The sequence below is a fragment of the Loxodonta africana genome, chromosome 8 (assembly GCF_030014295.1).
Source record: "Loxodonta africana isolate mLoxAfr1 chromosome 8, mLoxAfr1.hap2, whole genome shotgun sequence".
Taxonomy (NCBI): domain Eukaryota; kingdom Metazoa; phylum Chordata; class Mammalia; order Proboscidea; family Elephantidae; genus Loxodonta; species Loxodonta africana.
Genome location: NC_087349.1, coordinates 19451943 through 19474125, shown reverse-complemented (window position 1 = coordinate 19474125; position 22183 = coordinate 19451943).

Sequence of the window (22183 nt, the reverse complement as noted above, 5' to 3'; positions counted from 1 at the left end):
GCGGTGGGGGGGATGGGGAGAGCAAAAACTGAACGGTCACAGGTAATGCGCAGCGCAGGTACGGCGCAGTATACCCCTTGCCCCCTTCAAAGCCTTGTAAACCAAACATCTGGGCTACTTCTTCCACAATAGGGACTACGATGTGGGACAGGGTTATTAGCAGGAATGGAAGTGTGTAGCTAATTTTCAGGTTAATATGCAAGTTATGCAAAATAAAAAAAAAATTTTTTTTTTTTTTGCACCTGTAAATACAGCAATTATTGTTGCTTTAAAAGCTTTTAGGCAAGCCAAAGAACGGCAGTTTTAATTGTAAAGCACATACACACCATTCTGTGATTCATCATTCATTTGATAAATTTTAATAAGCACGTTATGAGAAAAGCTGCAGTAGGTTTTGTGGAGGATGGGAGGATGACTAAGACCCAATCCTGTCGTCATGGAAACCATTGTGACTCCTGCCACCAGCCACCACCTGTTCTTATTCCAGATCTGAAAATTAAGTCCTAGCACCTTTACAAAACAATTATGCACACAGTTTGACTTGGCTCCTAAATGTCCCACCAAACCTGTCAAAATTATTATTATTTTTTACATGGGAGGAACAACACAATAACCCTTTGTCCTTTGCTCTAAGTTGTTTTTTCATGAACGGAAAAAGGTTACCCTGAGCTGTTCATATCCTCTGGCTCTCGTAAATGGTAGCACACATGGGAGCTGCTTCAGGGTCTATGCAGATGACCCATTCAGCATTCTGACCCCACAAGTCTTCCACCTCTCAGACACTTCAGAAACCCACCCTTAAGGCCACACCTTGAATCCAGTTGTCACTCAGAGCTGCTTGACCTCCAGGATCTTGAATTCTGGCCACCACTGTTTCTTGCACTTCGTGCATTCTCTTGTGCCTCCTGATCCTTGTCCTAACTTCCCTAGTGATCCTTAGTCTTTTAACTCACGGAAAATTCCTAGTCTCTCACCCGTCCACCAGAATTTCAATAAGAAAAGGTTTACCAAAAAAAAAAAAAAAAAAAAAAAGCCCAAACCCGTTGCCATGGACTTAATTCAAACTCATAGTGACCCTATAGGACAGAGCAGAGCTGCTCCATAGGGTTTCCAAAGCTGTAATCTTTTCTCCTGTGGAGTGGCTGGTGGGTTTGAACTGACCTTTTGGTTAGCAGTAGAGCACTCAACCATTGCATGACCCCTTAGAAAACTTTTAGGGGATGCAAAAAATTGGAAGGAGAGTGGTGGGGAGGTGATTACTCTAGAAGCTTTTGCACAGCAAACAGAAGCCTGTATAGATACTTATTACTTAGACTGTATGCTTGCTTGGTATAGCTTGAGGGTGAGGTGAGGAGATACCATAAGCAGGAGAAAGGAGAGAAGAATAAGTAGGAGAATAAAAAGAAGAGAGGGAGATAATAAGTGACTGAACTAAGAGATGGTAAGAATAGAGGAAAGGAAAGATTTAAAACATTTTGTAGATAAAATTAAGTTATTACATACATGAGAGGGAGTAAGGAATAGGAAGGCATTAAAGATAGCTATAATTTTTCTAACTTGAGGGACTGAATAGATGGATGATAATGCATTAATCTAGTTAAAGCACAATGGAGGTCAAGAAATCAAAAGAATAGTAACAAGAAAACCCAACAGCCCATTCAACATCCATTCTTCAATGTTTGACTCACTTCTTTGTATTGTTGTCTTCCTTTCATTCCAGAAGGTATAGGAATATCAGGTTTGTTGGCCTAAATAGTTACTGTATGCTATGGATTGAATTATGTCCTTTCAAAATATGTGTTGTAAACCCTAACCCCTATACCTGTGGTTAAAATCCCATTTGAGAATGGGATTTCTTATGTTAATGAGGTAGTACTAGTGTAGGGTTGTCTTAAAACAATCTCTTTTGAGATATAAAAGAGCAGATTAAGCAAGCATAGATGAGGGAAGATAGTTGCCCAGCCACATGAAGATCACCAAGGGACCAAGGAACAGAGGCTAAAAAGAAACAAGGACTTTCCTCCAGAGCCAACAGAGGGAGAAAGCCTTCCCTTAGAGCTGGCGCCCTAAACTCGGTCCTTTAGCCTCTTAACAAATTATGGATAACATTGCAAAGAATGAGAATTCCAGAATGCTTAACTGTGCTCATGAGAAACCTATACATAGATCAAGAGGAAGTTGTCCAGACAGAACAAGGGGATACTGCGTGGTTTAAAGGCAGGAAGGGTGTGCGTCAGGGTTGTATCCTTTCACCATACCTGTGCAATCTGTATACTGAGCAAATAATCTGAGAAACAGGACTATATGAAGAAGAACAGGGCATCAGGGTTGGAGCAAAACTCATTAACAACCTGTGTTACGCAGATAACACAACCTTGCTTGCTGAAAGTGAAGAGGACTTGAAGCACTTGCTGATGAAGGTCAAAGACCACAGCCTTCAGTATTGATTGCACCTCAACATAAAGAAAACAAAAATCCTCACAGCTGGACCAATAAGCCACGTATGATAAATGGAGAAAAGACTGAAGTTGTCAAGGATTTCATTTTACTCGGATCCACAATCAACACCCACGGAAGCAGCAGTCAAGAAATCAAAAGATGCTTTGCATTGGGCAAATCCACTGCAAAGGCCCTCTGTAAAGTGTTGAAAAGCAAAGACGTCACCTTGAAGACTAAGGTGCGCCTGACCAAAGCCATGGTATTTTCAATCACATCATATGCTCTTGAAAGCTGGACAATGAATAAGAAAGACCGAAGAAGAATCGACGCCTTTGAATTGTGGTGCTGGAGAAGAATATTGACTATGCCATGGACTGCCAAAAGGACGAACAACTCTGTCTTGGAAGAAGTACAACCAGAATGCTCCTTAGAAGCAAGGATGACGAGACTGCATCTTACATACTTTGGACATGTTGTCAGGAGGGATCAGTCCCTGGAGAAGGACATCATGCTTGGTAAAGTACAGGGTCAGCGGAAAGAGGAAGACCCTCAACGAGATGGATTGACATAGTGGCTACAACCACAGGCTCAAGCATAACAATGATTGTAAGGATGGCGCAGGACTGGGCAGTGTTTCATTCTGTGGTACATGAGTCAGAACCAACTCAATGGCACCTAACAACAACAGCAGCCTCTTAACCTGTGGGAAAATAAATTTCTGTTTGTTAAAGGCACCCACTTGTGGTATTTCTGTTATAGAAGCACTAGATAACTAAGACACTGTGGTTGTCAAATTTGGGCTGCGTATGAAGCGTGTAGAGGGATTGTTAGAAATTGGAGTTCTTGGATCCAATGGTCAGAGATGTCAATTCTGTGTGTCTGGGGTGGGGGTTTAGGAATCTGTAATTTAAATACATACCCCTCTCCTTGATTCCGATACTGTCTAAGGGCAGCACTTTGACAGGCTCTGCTCTAGAAAAACCGTCACCCCTTTCCTTCACGTTTTGCCTTAAGCGAATCCTTTTAACATCATGAATTCCTCTTTAGGATTCCTTTTCGGGCTAGCCATCTCAGAACTGGATCAAAATTAAAGCAAGGTGTTTGTCCCTAATATGAGAAATTAGTAAATGGCACAAAATGATAATTCATGAAAGAAAAATTTGATAAACATATGAAGAAATGTCTAATAAATACAAAATGAAACAGCTAGATCCCATGTTTTGGCTAATAAATGGGCAAATATTTTTTTCTTCCTGTTGTTTCTATTTTTCATAATGCTCAGTGTGCCTAATGATTCAGGAAACACACGTGCTCATACGCTGTTGTTGTTGAATACAAACCGTTTGGAGAGTAAGTTGAGAGTGAGTGTCAAGAAGCCCTCAGATCTTAATTTTTGAAAAATTCTTCCTAAGGAAATAATCAGAGAGATGCACGAAGATTATATCCACAGATGTTTACTGGAATCCTATTTGTAATAAGAAAATATTGAAACATCCTAAGTGATTATGAATAAACAAATGATTAAAATAAATTATGTCAGTCCTATAGAAAGGATATCACAGAACCATTACAGTTTCAAGGAATAATCAAGGCAAGGAAGAACTATTCATGATAGAGTAAATTAAAGGGGCAGGAAACAACTTTGTATACAATATAACCCTGATTTTCAGGGAGAAAAATATAGGAGTCTATTCATATGAAAAACTGGAAAAAAAATTTTTTAATTTAAACTGTCTTTGAATAATGGGAGATGGGTATTTGCTTTATTCTCTATACTTTCGTGTATTTTGCGGATTTTCTTCAATGGATATGAATTAAACTTATACTTTGAAAATTAAAATTTTTCTTCCAGATACAGAAGACCTGATGCCAAATTCAGCCTGAAAACTGTCTGTGGCCTTTGTCTGGGCCGGTTTAGACCGGAGCTAAATTCCCTGTAATTCCTCCATCTGAAGTGCCGCTACTCCCCCGTTCCTTGGCAGTAAAAGACTCTCCAGGCACTTGAGTAAAATCTTTGCAATCAGGGTCGTGATTGCTAAGAGCTTTAAGCTTTGTTTGTAAAAGAAGAAGTTCTGATTCTTCTCTTTAAAAGTTCCTACTTCCACTGATTAATCTTATTTTTCGTGAACTTAGAAGTGCTCTTATGAACTTCCATTTGTTTGAGGTCTTCTTTTTAACTCTGTATGTGTTCAAAAAAGCTTTTAGTTTCTGCAGCGTGGGTGGGAGCCCCGCACAGGTAAGTGTGGCTTGGTTTAAGGAATCTTGTTTTTTAGATACTCATGTTCATGGTCAATCCTTGTCAGACAAGGGTGGCCCTCCTTTGACCTAAAACTTTTCAAACCCTCCACATCCTGAACCCCTTTTCTTGTCCTGCCTTATACCCTCCAATAAGGTCTCAATCCTCTCACCCTGAGGCCTCAAGCCAGTTTCCCGGTCAGAGCCCAACTTCCTATCCTCAGACCTGCCTCACGACGTTGCCTCTCAGATAAGGGCCTTGGCTCCCTTCTTTGGCTGCATTTGCCCTCATTTCTTGAGGTACATATGCTTCCAGATGCTTAAGGAAACAATTTAGCCCAATCCAGCCCAGTCCGAGGTCCTTCTTCTGGCCCCCAGAAATGGAACAGCACCCAGAAGCAGTGAACCCACCGATGGGCAGGCTGCACCTAGTGGTAGAGTCCCTGCATTCAGGTAACAATTTGGTGTCATCCTACCTCCTGGCAGGGGCCTAGCCAGGAAACAGCGCCCAAGGTCAGCCTCTAAATTGCAACCCTCCAGCAATTTCAAGATGAATAGATGTTGATAGCAGTGACATGTCAGCAGAAACGCCTTCCCCCCTCTTGTCTGGCTGTCTCAGTCAGTCGCCTTTCATATTTATGGTGCCTTGGAATGTCATTCCAGGCCTTGTCTGGTGCCCCCTTGGACTTGCGTCTAGGGGCAAGTGTCCTCCCCTGGCGCCTCCCTAAGCCTCTGTCTCCTCGTGGAATGAGGCTGGGGGGAGGAGCCTTTGAGTGGAAACCTGACCCTTGCCCTCTTCTGGCTTAGGCCAGAGGACCCAACCGTTATTGCTCAACCACCCCTGCAATCCCTCCCAGGGAAGAAATACATGCCTCCCAGGGTTTCTTTGGAGCCCTGGTGGCACAGTGGTTAAGAGCTATGGCTGCTAACCAAAGGGCCAGCAGTTTGAACCCACTAGCCACTGCTTGGAAACCCTATGGGGCAGTTCTACTCTGTCCTCTAGGGTCGCTATGAGTTAAAATCCTCGGCAACGGGTTTCAGGGTTTCTTTGGGACCACCACAGGCTACCCTGCTTTTTGGTAAACCTAAGAAATTGGCATCCTGGTTACTTAGCTGAGGGCAAAGTTCTGCAGCCCCTTCTGAGAACCACATGGGACTCCTAGCTGTGGTACAAGGGAGGTATGATGTGCTCTCCCCACCCCCCTACCCCCCACCTCCACCCTGGACCAGAATTCCAAGCTTCCTATATCACCTGTGATGGAGCCTGGAGCAATCAGCTCACACAGGCCACATTGTGGCTTCTGGCTTGGGATTTGCATTGAACAATGCTTTGCCACTTCTGGGTCTCAGAATGGTCTGCCCCAAGAATATGGAGAAGGAGTCAGTGTTGGGAGGTGCCTGGGTAATTCTGGGCACAGGGGACAGCTGGAGAGTTCAATGCCCCCATGAAAAGGCTGGTAAATGTGGGCCAAGTATGTCAGATGTTCGCATTTCCCCAAATAACCTAGAAACCTAGGTATACCTGTGAATTCTATGGGCCACTAATTCACGACCCCTGCCCTAGACTCTGTAAGTATAACTTCTGCCCTTCGTAGGTTTTAAATAGTCAAGATCATGCCCATGCTAAAAATTAAAAAATTACCAACCTTTCTCCTTCTGCTTAGGATGTGGAAAGCTGAGAGGAAACATCATTCCTGGCCTGCCAAAAAGGAAATGTTAGAGTGATTTAGAAAACTCTAAGGTTTCTTGAGTTTTTCAGAGAGCTGAGGTCACAAGGCAACAGAACAACCTGAATTTCGAAAGTGACACAGGATACACAAACAGTGTCACTTTTGGCAGAGCACTGTATGAAAAGGGAGCTACCATAGAAGTGGGTGAGAAGAAATCATCTAAAATTTTAGTAATGCCTAAAGGTTGAGTGTGGGCTAGTGTATCAGTTTAGGATAACTGGGAGCTCCAGACACAAGGGGAGTTTGCACTGACTTGAGAGGTCTCCTCCATGGACCTCCACTGGGTGCTTAAAAGTAAGATTGGGGATAGGAGAGGAAACCATGGAGACTCCCCCGTAGTGTAGGTTTGCAGGAGGTGATCAGCTGCTGCTGGGGAACATGCACAAAACACCACCTGCATTCTCTGACCCTTCCTTATTAAAGCAAAATGCTCCCAGGGTGGTACAAATGAACGTAAAGGTTGGTGGTTTGAACCCACCCAGTGGCACCTTGGAAGAAAGGCCTAGTGATCCGCTTCTGTAAAGATTATAGCCAAGAAAACCATATTGTCGTGGACTGAATTGTGTCCCCCAAAATATGTGTCAACTTGCCTAGGCCATGATTCCCAGTATTGTGTAATTGTCCACCATTTTGTCATCTGATGTGATTTTCCTATGTGTTGTAAATCCTACCTCTATGATGTTAATGAGGCAGGATTAAAGACAGTTATGTTAATCTACAAGATTAGGTTATGTTTTAAGTCAATGTCTTTTGAGATATAAAAGAGAGAAGCAAGTAGAGAGATGCAGGGACCTCATACCACCAAGAAACAAGAGCCAGGAGAATAGTGTCACCTCTGGGCCCAGGGTCCCAGCATGGAGAAGCTCCTCGACTGAGGAAGATTGATGACAAGGGCCTTTCTCCAGAGCTGACAGAGACAGAAAGCCTTCCCCTAAAGCTGGCACCCTGAATTTGGACTTCTAGCCTCCTAGACTGTGACAGAATAATAAAATTATCTTTGTTAAAGCCATACTTGTGGTATTTCTGTTATAGCAGTACTAGATAACTAAGATTCCTATGAAACTCAGCCCTACTCTGTCACACACGGGGTCACCATGAGTCGAAGGTGATTCAACGGCAACGGGTTTGGATTTTTGGCAAATTGATAGGGGAGAAGCAGCAAACCTCTTGCCCCCAGGGTCACTGGGGAAGGGGTAGAAGCAAAATCTGTCAGCATCTGGGGGAGGGTAGAAAAATATCCTTCCTCCACCCAGGGACCTGGCAAAAACCCACTGTTTCAAGGGAAAGAGTAGAAGCAAAAGTTGTTTGCTCCTAGGGGAGGGAGGATATGAAAACCTCTTGGGCCCAAGAACCTACACCATTATAAACAGAAGTACACTACCACTAGGAGAGAGGCAGGTAACTCTCTCCTGTCCAATGCCCACCAAACACACAAGGCAGAGTGTGGATAACACTGAAAGAGGCGAGGAGAGTAGGAATGCTGAGAAGTTTCCGTCTCGAGGCCCAGGTACACAAACCCTGCCTAAGATTAAGGCTGGACTAGGAGAACCAAGAACCACACCCTGTGCCCAGTACAGCCTAGCAGCAAGTAGCAAGCACAAAAATCTGTTGCTGGGGGGGGGGTAAGACTGGAGAAAAGCCTTGCTCAGTGGTGCAGGTATGCAGGCACTGCAGAAACCTGATGGTAGAGCAGGAATATTGAGAAACTCCCCTGGCAATCCATTCCTCACACTAGGCATACTATTGGGGGAAGAATTTGAAGACTCTGATGCACTGAGGATATTAATAGCAACAACAAAACTCAAACCCTCTCAACTACTAACTAGACTGACTCAGTTCCCACAGTAACAGCCTAACTGAATAAGAGCTGTGCCCATTTCTAGGTATAAATATGATTTATCTCAGTCTCTAGTAGTATCTATACATAATATCCATAAAAATTATAACAACAAAAGAAAGAAAGAAAGAAACTTATTGTCAAGGGATAAACTAATCAACAGAACCAGATCTGAGCAATGGGGATTTATCAGGTAGAGACTTGTAAATAACTATGGTTAACATATTAAAAGATCTAGTGGAAAAGGCAGAACACATGCAAGGATATATGGGGGAATTTCAGCAAATAAAACTATTTTAAAAAGGCAATGTGAGAAGTAAAAAGCAATATTAGAGATGAAGAATTCCTGCAATAGATTCATGAGCTGACTGGGCACTGCTGATGAAAGAATCCACAAATTTGATGTTAGTGCAATAGAAATTATCCAAAATAAAACACAGAGAACAGAACAGAGCACTGAAAAACTATGTGATGCTATCAAGAAGAAGATAGAGAATGGGCAGAAGAAATATATAAAGACATAGTGGTCAAGAATTTTACAAAATTAATGAAAGACAACAAGCTGCGGATCCAAGAAGCCCAAAGTGGGTAAATACAACCACAGTAAACCAAAGCAAATTAAAAATAAAAAATACCTAGACTCATCACAGTCAAACTGCTGAATACCAAAGATAAAATCTCAAAGGCAGCCAGGGAAAGAAGAAACATTACATACAGAATAATGAAGATAAGATTATATCAAACCTCATAATAGCTATACAAGACAGAAGACAATGGAGGGATATTTTTCAAGTGCTGAAAGACAGAAAAAAAGTCAGCCTAGAATTCTATATCCAGTTTAAGTGTCCTCTAAAAACATAGACGAAATAGACTTTTTCAGACAAACAAAAACTAAAGGAATTCATTGTCAACAGACCTGTATTACAAGAAATGTTAAAGGAAGCCCTTAAGCAGAACGAGCTCCAGGGGAAATGTAGAACTAGCCAAAGAAATGAAGAGCACCAGAAATGGTAAAAATGAGAGTAAATGTAAAAGACATTTCTCCCTTTATTTTTATTCTCTTTAAAAGATAATCGACTACCTAAGGAGCCCTGGTAGCACAATGGTTAAGTGCTTGACTGTTAACCAAAAGTTCGACAGTTAAGAACTCACCCAGCAGCTCCGCTGGAGAAAGACCCCACTGGGGGCAGTTCTCCTGTGTCACATGAGGTCTCCATGAGACGAAAATTGGCCTGAAGGCACCTAACAACAACAACAACAACAAGGTAACGAATAGTAACATGTATCATGGGGTTTATAACATATATACAATTAAATTGAGTGACAGCAAAGGAGCAAGGTTCGCCCTTCAGCCAAAGATTAGATGGGCCCATAAAACAACACAAGACTAAAGGGGAACACCAGCCCAGGGGCAAGGACTAGAAGGCAGGAGGGGACAAAAAAGCTGGTTTAATAGGGAACCCAAGGTCGAGAAGGGGAGAGTTTTGACATGTCATGGAGTTGGTAACCAATGTCACAAAACAATATGTGTACCAATTGTTTAATGAGAAGCTAGTTTGTTCTGTAAACCTTCATCTAAAGTACAATTAAAAAAAAATAGTGCAAAAGATAGGAAGGAAATGGAAGTGGAGACTCTCAGCTCCTTGAAGGCAGGGACACCATATCTCATTCTTTGAATTCCTAGTGCCTGATATGTTGCCTGGCATATGGCAGAAACTTAATAAATATTTGTCAAATGAATGAAATTCTCTGACAGTCCTAATGAAGGCACTCGGGAGACCAAAACATGAGAAGTTTTATAACTGGTCATTTTCATCATTTTTTTCAGCTGTCCAGTGTGTCAGTACATAGAGCACGATGAACTCTCTCTCAAAGTGATATCTAACATCAGCCTTTGATTGTTAAACTAGTGAAATCCACACACAATGGACGTGAATAAATGTCTGCAAATGTCATCCTGAGAAACAGGATGTAGTTGCGCCTGGAAATCTAATCAAGGCGTGACGGAATGTGAAAGAAAGCTGTAACCTAATCAATGGCCATAACAGCTGAAGAAAGATTATGTGAGCAGAAGGGGGGTGGTCTGCAGGGAGTGCTGAAAAGTGGAGCCAAAGAACAAACATTTGTCATTTTTGCATCCAGCCCTGACAAGGGAAAGAGTTGTTTTTTGACCATTCGACACAAATATGCCGTCCGCACTATATCCCTATGGATGTCACCGAGCTCATCCAATTCACTCCCTGTGCTCTGATTTCATGCTCACAAACAATCTCTTGATTATAATTTGGCTTTCCACGTAGATTTTCCACCAGGAGAGAATGCGCTGACCAGTCAACAAGAACATCTGGTCTATTTGGCAAACAGCGTTCTCTTTGCATATGAATGCATCGGGTTCTGGTTTATACATCAGTCAGTTTATACACACCAGGGCCTGCAGAAGTGCTTGTTCTCCCAGCTCTCACTAGGACTTCCAGCAATGTCATGTTCCCCTTTGTTTGCACCCTCCATTTAGCATGGGCTGAGGACAAAGTACCATGAGTCTACTACAGCCACTGCAGGCTCAAGCCCACCTTGCTTCTGTCCCAACTCTTCCCTGTGGAAGAAAAGGGCTGTGAACCCATAATTAGCACTGCTATGCAAAGTCTTTCCTTAGGCTTTTCCTTTTCTCAGATATCTGGCTTCCACTCATGATACAATTCTCATCTTCCCATACCATGGTTCTTTGCCTATATGTTTATGCCCTTAGTAATTATTTTCAAAGGTTAGGGGTTAAGGAAAACACTTACAGAGAACATGTTTAGAACTGGACGAGTCTGGTGAAGACTCATCCTGACAAAGGCTTAGGCACAGCTGGAATGGAAGAAGGAGACCAGCCTCCATTTGGTTGAGTTAGTCTTGTTGGAGTGGATGCTTGGACAATTTCTGTAGGGCCTAAGGCCTCAACTAATGATTTAGGTAGTTGTATAGGTGTTCACAGGTGTTCTGGAAACCCTAGTGGCGTAGTGGTTAAGTGCTTACGGCTGCTAACCAAAGGGTTGGCAGTTCGAATCCGCCAGGTGCTCCTTGGAAACTGTGTGTGTGTGGGGGGGGGTTCTACTCTGTCCTGTAGGATTTCTATGAGTTGGAATTGACTCGATAGCACTGGGTTTGGTTTTATAGGTGTTCTGGAGCCCCAGTGGCTCCCAGGTGTTCTGGGGAGAGCTTTGTCCCAATGGGCTGCTATGAGTTCTAGGAAAAGTTTAGGAGCTAAGTTAGCTATGAGGAGATGCCAAAAATGGATCAATGCTGGGCTGAACGGAGGCTTTGAATACATTTCAGGCTACAAGCAAGATCCACAGAAAGCAACGGGAAGGAAGATGGAGTTGGTGAAACCTACTCTCAGGGGGGAAAAAATATCTGAAAATTTGTAATTAAATGAATGGAATTAATCATCTATCCTCCTTTTCTAATAGGCACTGTATTTTGTAATTCAGGGTCAGCAAATTGTCCAAGTTGATAAAGAAAAGCTCTGACAGAAGAATGCCAGAAAGTAAATGTAAAAGAAATTATACAATAAGAAAAAAAAATATTTTGGAAACCCTAATTAAATCACTGATTCAGGCAAGGAGTTTCAACTGGTTTTTAAAAACCATTAGGTGAATGGCTGTCGGGAAGCTGGATAGCTTTCTAGTGGCAAGGAGGAAAACAAAATGGTACAATGAAGATGTCAAGCTGTCATGAACTTCAGATGCAGGAGTCCTTCTTCCTGTTATTAATGGACAGTCAGCCAGATATGTATCCTCCAACGTGATTCAATGTGGAGTGTGCCATATAACCTATGTTCTAGTCAAATATGGAGGTCCCTGAGTGGTACAAACAGCTAATGAGCTCGGCTGCTAACCAAAAGGTTGGAAGTTTGAGTATACCCAGAGATGCCTTGGGAGAAAGTCCTGGCTATCTACTTCTGAAAAATCAACAATTGAAAATTCTGCGGAGCAGAGTTCTGCTCTGACACACATGGAATTGCCATGAGTTGGAGCAGGCTGGTTTAGCAAAATACATTTAACTAGAATGTACCATTGAGATACAACTTTTATTTTATCTGAAAACAGAACACGGAGGAACGAGCTGGACAATACTATGAGGAAGCAACTAGACTAATCCAGAGGATAGGATATTTGGCAGGATGACTGGCCTGGCCTCTTCACCAAGTAGCGTCATAGGAAAGGGACTATGCTAGCTTCAAAGAGACTTAAGGGACGTAAAAGCAAGACATAATGTATGGTCCTAGATTGGATGTTGATTTGGGCAAACCAGCTGTAAAGAACATTTTTGAAACAAGGGGGTAGATTTGAATATGGATTGAGTATTAAATTAACTATTTCTCAATCCATATTCAAATTTTTCAAATGCATATTCAAATTTCGATTCAAATTTCACAAATCCAAACTATTTCTCAGTCCATATTCAATTTTCTCAAATTCGTATTCAAATTTCTCCAAAGATATATAAAATGCCCAATAAGCGTGTTTCTACAATACACATACGATCTCTACAACGATGTGACCTTTTATATAAGAAAGAGAAATAAAATCTTAAACTAAAGCCCATGAGGCTTTTAGTTGCCGTCTTAACTGGATTTTGCCTACTCAGAACCAGGGACCACATGCTAGGAACATTCTATTTTTTTTAATTTCTCTTACTGGTTATTTCAGTTATCGCTATCAATTTACCTGTAATGACTAGAAATAGGAGTTTTAACATAAGAAGCCTGTCTGCATTTTTGCGGAAATGGCAAGGAAAGGCAGTGGTGAAGTGTCTGTGACTCTCTAATTAGGTTTGAGAGACAGAACTCTCTGGGATGAAGGGCTAAGTGATAGCGTGAACCATAGGTTCTGATTTTCCTGGGACAACCCTGGTTTATACCTGTCGTTGAAGTATAACAATCAATAGCACCCACTTTTCACTCTCAGAAGTGCCCGAGTTTGGAAGATAAATTATGTGGCCACCCTACTATTGGTACCCGTTTATCAGTGGAGGCTTGTGTGTTGTTATGATGCTGAACAGGTTTCAGCAGAGCTTCCAGACTAAGAAAGAGTAGGAAGAAAGGCCTGGCAATCTACTTACGAAAATCAGTGGAAACCCTATGGATCACAATGATCCCTATCCGCAACGAATCATGGGAATGGCACAGGACTGGGCAGTGTTTTGCTCTGTTGTGTGTGGGGCTGCCATAAGTCAGGGGCTAGCTGGATGGCCGCAAACAACAACAACAAATTGGCAGCAGCAGGAGATGAGGAAGTCAGTATATGCCTCAGGGGCTGCTGCTAAAACAGAAGACATGGGAGCCAGTCTGCTGCCAAAAACAGAGTTGGGATGAGCAGTTGAAAAGCCACAGTCTCTTGGACATCCACCTTGGGTGACTTCTTGGTTTAAGCTGACTCCTCCTGAGTTAGTTACAAGCAATCACTGGAGCCTTTTCTCACCTGCTTTGGCTAGCAGGGCATTCAGGCCCACCTCCAAGCTCTTGCAAACGTTTCCCATTGATCACCATGAGAGCAGCCTCTTAAAAGCCCCTCTCTGGCCTCCTTTGGCCAAGTTATGGCTTGAGTTGTGGGGCTGAGTTCTCTGGTTGAAGGAAATCCTGCTATCGTGGCCTTCCTGGCGTTAGCAGCTCTGCTGAAGCTTCTTAGGATGTGCAGGGAAACAGATTCCCTTCGCCTTTGAGGACCTAGGTAAGTGAACAGGTTTGGAGGCAGGGGAGCCGAGTTCTGCTGCTTAGAGATTGGTGAGAATGGCTTCCGGGATTCAGGGCGACTGTTCAATGCAGAATCTGGCTGTGGTGAAGAGCTGTCTTTGGACTTCTCTGGTGTGAGGTGAAGCAGCACTTTTAACCCTTCATGCCTGGCTGTACACATGGCAACCATGACCTTTTTCAGCCTTTGGTGTTTGTAGGGAAGCTGCTGTAACGCTGAGGGTGGTACTGCCACAAGGCAGGGGCCTTTATGACAGTTTGAAACCAAACAAATGGGCGTGTGCTGCAAATGACTGTTTTTATAGGGTATTGTATGAGGTGTCTGAATTTTTGGTAGGAAAAACAGAAAGTTTGAAAAATTTTATTTGGTACACATATGTACCAATAGACCCCGATGGGGACCCTGGGATATAATTAATGGTACTTCATACGTACCACTGAACACTCAGGGTAAGCTTACAGGAGGGGGCAACAAAAAATAATCCATACTACCTACCAAAAAGTCAGACACAATGATTCAGCATGCTTGCATTAATGAAAACACAGGGTATCAACAAAAAATTTAAAGCAGAAAATAATTGGGTCACGAAAGGGTTAAGTAGCTTCTTAAGATTTTGGAGGAGAGGAACACCCAGAGGGGAATTCTCCTTGTCTGGGGCAAACACCGGGATGTTGCTCACAGAAAATAAAACAACTGAATCCCAGAAGCCGGTGTGGTTACCACAGAAATGAAAACACTTTTCTACCAGGAGTTTTTGAATGAACTAGTCAGGAGGCAAGGATGATGCCGCCCGCCCCTTGAGAGCCTGTTCCAGTGCTCAGGTGCAATGAAGTAGGTATGGGCTTAGATGCTGATGATACAAAGCTGTTTCAGAAAAGAGCTGGCGATCGAACCCCTGACGTAACATTAGCGCATCTTGAATTAGATTTAGCTGGAGGGAGACTTATTTAAAAGGTGTTCTCAGAATGCCTGCAGAAGTGTCTGCCTTGTGCGTCATTTTTCTCTTCAGCAAATGTATTGAATCACGTCAACTGATTTTTTTTTTTTTTTTTTTTAACGTTAAGCCAATCTTCCGTTTCTGAGATAAACCCACTCGGTCATAATGTATTATAATTTTTATATATTGCTGCATCGAATTTATTCAGATTTTGTCTATGTTTATGTACCTGTGTTCCCAAGGGATATTAGCCTGTAGTTTTATTGTAATGTGTTTGGTTTTGGTATCCAGGTGTTACTGACCTTGTAAAATGAACTGGAAAGTGTTCCTCCCCTATATTCTGAAAGAGTTTATGTAAGATTGGTATTATTTCTTCCTTGATAAAAATCACCAGTGAAATCATCTGGTCCTGAAGTTTTCTTTGTGCGTAGATTTTTTTATGCTCAAGTTTATTAAGGTATAATTTACATACAATAAAATTCACCCATTTCAAGCATACAGTGCAATGAATTTTGACAAATATATATAACCGTGTAACCACACTAGCAATCAACTTCACCAGCCTTGAAAGTTCCCCTGGGCACCTTTGCAGGCAATACTATTTACCCTGGTCCCAGGCTACCCCTGATCTGCTTTCCGTTACTACAGGTTAGATTTGCATTTATATGGACTCATGTGCTATGGTTCTTCTTGTTCATCATGTATGTAGATTTATCCATGTTGTTGTAGGTATCAGTATGTAGTTCCTCTTTATTGCTGAGTGTGGGTATGCCACAATTTGTGTACCATTCACCTTTAAATTGACATTTGAGCTGTTTTTAGATTTCAGCTATTACGAATTAAGCTGCTATGGACATTCTTGTACAAACCTTTGTGTAGACATTTATTTTTATTTATCATGGGTAAACAGGAATAGAACTGACAAGTGGTATGATAAACGTATGTTTAACTTTATAAGGAATTGCCTGTTTTCTAAAGTGGTTGTACCGTTTTATATTCCCATCCAAAAGAAAAAGAGTTCAATTTTTTCCCATTTCTCCAACATTTAACATTGTCAGTCTTTTAAATTGTAGTCATTCTAGTGGGTATATAGAAGTAAATTATTGTGGTTTCAGTTTGCATTTTCCTAATGACTAACAATGTTGTGTATATTTTCATGTGCTTATTGGCTAATTGTGTGTCTTGTGAAGCTCTCTTTAAATGCTTTGCCCATTTTTAAATTGACAGGTTGTTTTCTTATTACTGAGTTTTAAGATTTCTTTATATATCCTGGATACAAGTTCTTTTTCTGATCTATGTGTTATGAGTATTTGCATTTTTATTATTTTGCTATCAATTATTGTAAGTTGCATTTTTCAATAAACTTATTTCACCTAGGTTGTTAAATTTGTGGGTGAAAATTCTTCTTAATATTATTTTATTATCCTTTAAGTCTCTGTAGGATCTGTGGTAGTTACCCTTTTCACTTTTGATACAGCAGATCTGTGTTCTCTTTCTTGATCAGTCTAGGCAGGGATTGGTCAATTTTGTTGATCCTTTCAAAGAAGCACCTTTTGCTTTAATTTTCTCCTTTATGTATCTGTTTTCTAGTTTGTTAATTTCTGCTCTTATTTTTATCATTTCCTTTTATGTATTCTGGCTTTTTTTTTTTTTATTGTGCTTTAAGTGAAAGTTTAAAATTCACGTCAGTTTCTCATACAAAAACTTATACATACATTGTTATGTGACCCCATTTGCTCTCCCCGTGGTATAACAGCACACTTCTCCTCTCCATCCTGTATTTCCCGTGTCCATTCGACCAGCTCCTGTCCTCCTCCACTTTCCCATCTCACCTCCAGACAGGAGCTGCCCCCACTTCGTCTCATGTGTCTAGTTGAGCTAAGACTCACACCCCTCGCCAGCATCATTTTATGTCTTATAGTCTAGCCTAATCTTTGTCTGAAAAGTTGTCTTCGAGAATGGTTATAGTTTTGGGCTAACTGAGAGCGCAGGGGCCATGACTTCTGGGGTCCTCCAGTCTCAGTGAGACTTAAGTTTTAATAGAATTTGTGTTCTGCACCCCACATTTCTCCTGCTCCATCAGGTATTCTCTGTTGTGTTCCCTGTCAGAGCAGTCATCTGATGGTAGTCAGGCACCATCTAGCTCTTCTGGTCTCAGGCTGACGGAGTTTCTGGTTTATGTGGCCCTTTCTTTTTCTTGGGCTCATTTTCCTTATGTCTTTGGTGTTCTTCATTCTCCTTTGCTCCACGTGGGTTAAGACCAATTAACGTATTTTAGGTGGCTGTTTGCTAGCTTTTAAGACCCCAGATGCCACTCACCAAAGTGGAATGCAGTCAGTTTTCTTAATACACTTTGTTATGCCAATTGACTTAGATGTCCCCTGAAACCATGGTCCCCAGGCCCCTGCCCCTGCTATTCTGTCTCTCAAAGTGTTTGGCTGTATTCAGGAAACTTCTTAGCTTTTGGATTAGTTCAGTTGTGCTGACTTCCTCCTGTGCTTATTATGCTCTTCTCTTTTTAGTTTCTTAAGGTAGAAGCTTAGATCATTGATTTCAGATCTTTCTCATTTTCTGTGAGGTATCAGTTTCCCGAGAAGCAATGGTTTAGCTGCATCCTGGAAATTTTAATATATTGTATTTCCATTATCATCCAGTTCAAAACATTTTCTCACTTCTCTTGTGATTTTTTCTTTGATCCATGAGTTATTTATAAGTTTGTTGTTTCATGCGTTTGGGGTTGTGAAGCCCACTAAATCTCGTTGACATACGTAAACCTGTGTTTGTTAACTCCTGCAGCATCCTGATAAAGTTCAGTCTTGCCCACTTCCAAGCCCCCAAGCACATGAGTCATTTTGCTGCCTCTTTGAAATTTCCTGTTGGATGGAACATCCTTCAGATTTTGTGCTGGCGGGACTTTCTCTTAAAACATTGCATATTTGCTATGTACTTTTTCTCTGTTCTGGACTTTTTCTCATGTTCTGGACTTTCTCCCAGAGAGAGCCATGGCCTCACACACACCATGGGATTTCTGCACCTGTGTGAGCAGTGCAACTTTATTTGATCATACCAAAGAATTACTGTCATGTTGACATTTGAACATAAACTTTGAGGGTCTCCAGCATGTCACAGTGGAGTTGCTGTAATGGGTTTTATTGAGTTCTAATTTAAGGACTTTCTGGTCAGAGAATACACTATGATTTCCATTCTTTCTTCAATATTTATTGAAACTTGTTTTATGGCTCAACAGATGGTTTATTGTGGTGAATGTACCATGTGAGCTTGAAAAGAATGAGCATTCTGAAGTCATTGGGAGTTGTTGTTGGGTGCCATTAAGCTGATTCTGACTCTTAGCGACCCCATGTGACACAGTAGAACTGCTCCATAGCATTTTCTTGGCTATAATCTTTATGCAAGCAGATCACCAGGTCTTTCTCCCCCAGGGCCACTGGGTGGGTTTGAACGGCCAACCTTTCAGAGTGCTCTACAAATGTCAATTAGTTAATAGTGTTGTTCACGTCCTCTATATTGTAACTAAATTTTTCCATTTGACCTATCAATTACTGAGAAAGTAAAGCCGAAATCTAACTATAATTATGAATTTGTCTATTTCTCTTTAGTTCCATTGGTTTTCTTTTTTCTAATTGTAAATATGTCTATAACAAAACATTTACCATTTCAACATTTTCCGTATGTACAATTCAGTGACATTAATTCTATTTGTTCCATTAGCTTTTGCTTCATGTTTTTGGAGCTTTGCTATTAGGTACATACACATTTAGGTTTGTTATGTCTAGATGAATTTATTTTATCATTATTAAGTGCCCTGTAGAGGGAAGAATCCTAAGATGGTTCACAAGATTTCCTGCACTCTTGGTGTACATGCCCTATAGACCATGATCTCCAGAAGTGTGAATATGACGGATTTTACTCCCAGGATTATATGACATTATTGACCTTAAGATGGGAACAGATTCATTCTAGCCTCCCTTTCTTGCTTCTCTGTCACTTCATTCTCCAACAGTGAGAAACCTTGGCTCCCACCGTCTACCAACCATGGATTTAATTGTTCAACCCCTCAATACATGTAAAGCAATTTCAGAACTGTTAATTTGTACTCTCATGAGAAGCAAATTTACCAACTAAAATACAGTGTTTATGTACAGCTTCTTTTGTCTTTAGTTTTACAGATTCCAGTCATTTAGTCAAATCATAATTCTATTTTCCCTCACCCCCTTAAGTGTGACTATGTCATATATTTATGTTGTCTGTTAGGTGCCATAAAGTTGGATCCAACTTATAGTGATGCTATGTACAACAGAACACTGCCTGGTCCTGCACCATCCTCACAATTGTTGCTATGTTTGAGCCCATTGTTGCAGCCACTGTGTCAATCCATCTTGTTGAGGGTCTGCCTCTTTTTTGCTGACCCTCTACTTTACCAAGCATGATTTCCTTCTCCAGAGACTAGTCCCTCCTGATAACATGCTCAAAGTATGTAAGACAGCTTTTTGCCATCCTTGCTTCTAAGGAGCATTCTGGCTGTTCTTCCAAGACAGGTCGTTCTGGCAGTCCATGATATAGTCAATATTTTTTGCCAACACCCTAATTCAAAGGCATCAATTCTTCTTCACTCTTCCTTATTCATTGTACAGCTTTTGCATGCATATAAGGCAAATGAAAATACCATAGCTTGGGTCAGACACACCTTAGTCCTCAAAGTGACATCTTTGTTTAACATTTTAATGGGGTCTTCTATTTATTTATTTTTTTTGCAGCAGCTACATTCATAATACAGTCAAATTTTCCCCTAGTAGCACAGTGGTTAAACACCCATCTGATGACCGAAAGGTTGGCAGTTCAAACCTACCAGCCGCTCTGCAGAAGAAAGATGTGGCAGTCTACTTCTGTAAAGATTGTAGCCTTGAAAACTCTATGGGGCAGTTCCACCTTGTCCTACAGGGTCTCTATGAGTTGAAATTGACTTGACGGCGATGGCTTTGGTTTTTGAATTTGTTTGTCATGGTTTACATTCCATCCTGGAACTCCGCAACATCCTGGTTGATCTCTATCTGTAATCACTGTCACGATTACTGTAGTGTTGTAGTAATAGTGAGTTGACTCAACAACTGGTTACTGGTTATAGAACAGTAAGTTTTGAAGTCAGGTAATGTGTTCTTTTTCAGAATTATTTGGCTGTTCTAATTCCTTTGCCTATCCATATGAATTTTAGAACAAGCTTGTCAAAACCTACAAAAAGTTTGACTGGGATTTTCTGAATCTATACATCATATTTGGTAGAACTGACATCTTAACAATATTGAATCTTCAATCCATGAACTTGGTATATCTCTCCATTAATTTAGTTCTTTTATTTCTTTCATCACTGCTTTTTAGTTTTCCACATAGAGATCATGCACATATTTTGTTAGATATATACCTAAGTATGTTTTTGGTAATGCTATTGTAAATGGGAGCCCTGGTGGCACAGTGGTTAAGAGCTGGGCTGTTAACCAAAAGGTTGACAGTTTGAATCTGCCAGCTGCTCCTTGGAAACCCTATGGGGAAGTTCTGCTCCATCCTATAGGGTTGCTATGAGTCGGAATCAACTTGACAGCAATTTTTTTTTAATTTAATTTTATATCCTCATTGTTCATTGCTGGTATAAAAGAATACAACTGACTTTCGTGTCTTACAAAGTTGCTAAACTCACTTATTAGTTCCAGGAGGTTTTTTTTTTCTTTCTTTCTTTCTTAAGATCCTGTGGAATTTTCTACATACACAATCATTGTGTGTGTGTGGGGGGGGGGGGTGGTGGTGTCTACAAATTCAATTTATGTAATAGATACAGGGCTATCAGGCCTATTCTTATCTATTCCTTCTGTAGTGAGGGTTGGTAATTTGTATATTTCAAGGAATTAGTCTATTTTATCCAAGTTTTTGAACTTTTGGGTATAGTTTTTTGTAACATTCCCTTATTATCCTTTTAGTATCTGTGGAATTGCAATGATATCTCTTCTTCTATTCGTAATATCAGCATTTGTGTCTTGGTTAGCGCTAGTAACCTTTGGTTCTTAACAGGGAGGGGGCCCTTTAGGGAGTTCCGGCATTCCCAGAGAATTGTGTAGTATGCGAGCTCAAACACTGGTCGAAGAACAACTGAAGATTTTTTTTTTTTTTTTCACTTTAAATGAAAAATTCGTTTCTTGGTATTAGGAAGGCCAGCCCTATTGATCCTACTGGGGCCCCATGTATCCAGATGGATGGGGAATTTATGTTCAAGTTAATTCCTTGCCAACCTGAATTACGTTAGTTGCATCAATGGCTGAGACTCACTGAGTCCTATTAGACATGGTCTGGAATGTTTTTGTGATAAGGGAAATATTCTGCTGAGCATCATCCTAGTTGTAAATGTCTACTTCTGGCTACCAATCTTGAACTGTTAGTATCTCCCTACTTCAGACTTAAATTGTGACAGTAATTGAGGCCCTTTGAAGACAGATATACCAGAGAGCACCCTTAACCAGTGTATAATTGAAAACAGAAAATTTGCAGTGGTTACCTCTGCAAATTCATTCGTTTGACCCTGTAGGATTAATTAATGGTTCAAGGTCCTGGAAATAAGCTTAAGAGCTAGTTCTTAGTGAACATCAATACAAATGATAAAACTTCTACCTATACTGACCAGAGAGAGAAGAGAGAAGACATGAAATATCAGAAATGAGTGAGGGGATATCACTATAGATCCTACAGACGTTAAAAGGGTATTTATCATTTATGCCAACGCCAATAGACTTGATAATGATACAAACTACCAAATCTCACTCAAGAAGAAATAGGTAACCTGAATAGTTCTATATCTATTAAAGAAATTGAATTTTGTAGATTCACCCCCCACCCCAGCCAAAACAACCAAAAATAATCTCTCTAACCCAAGATAGTTTTACTGATAAATTCTACCAAACATTTAAGGGAGAAATAATACCAATTCTAAGCAAACATTTCCAGAAAATGGGAGAGGAAAAAATATCTCCCAAGTCATCTTGTTAAGCCAGCATTACCTAGATAACAGAACCGGACAAAGACATTAAAAGAAAAGAAAACCAGACACCAATATCTTTCATGAGTGTAGACACAAAAAGTCTTAACAAAGTTTTAGCAAATCAAACCCCAATCGAATACATCATCAGTATTTACCTAAGACAAATATGTCCACACAAAGCTTTGCACACGAATTTCATGACAGCTTTATTTATAGTAGCCAGAGATTGGG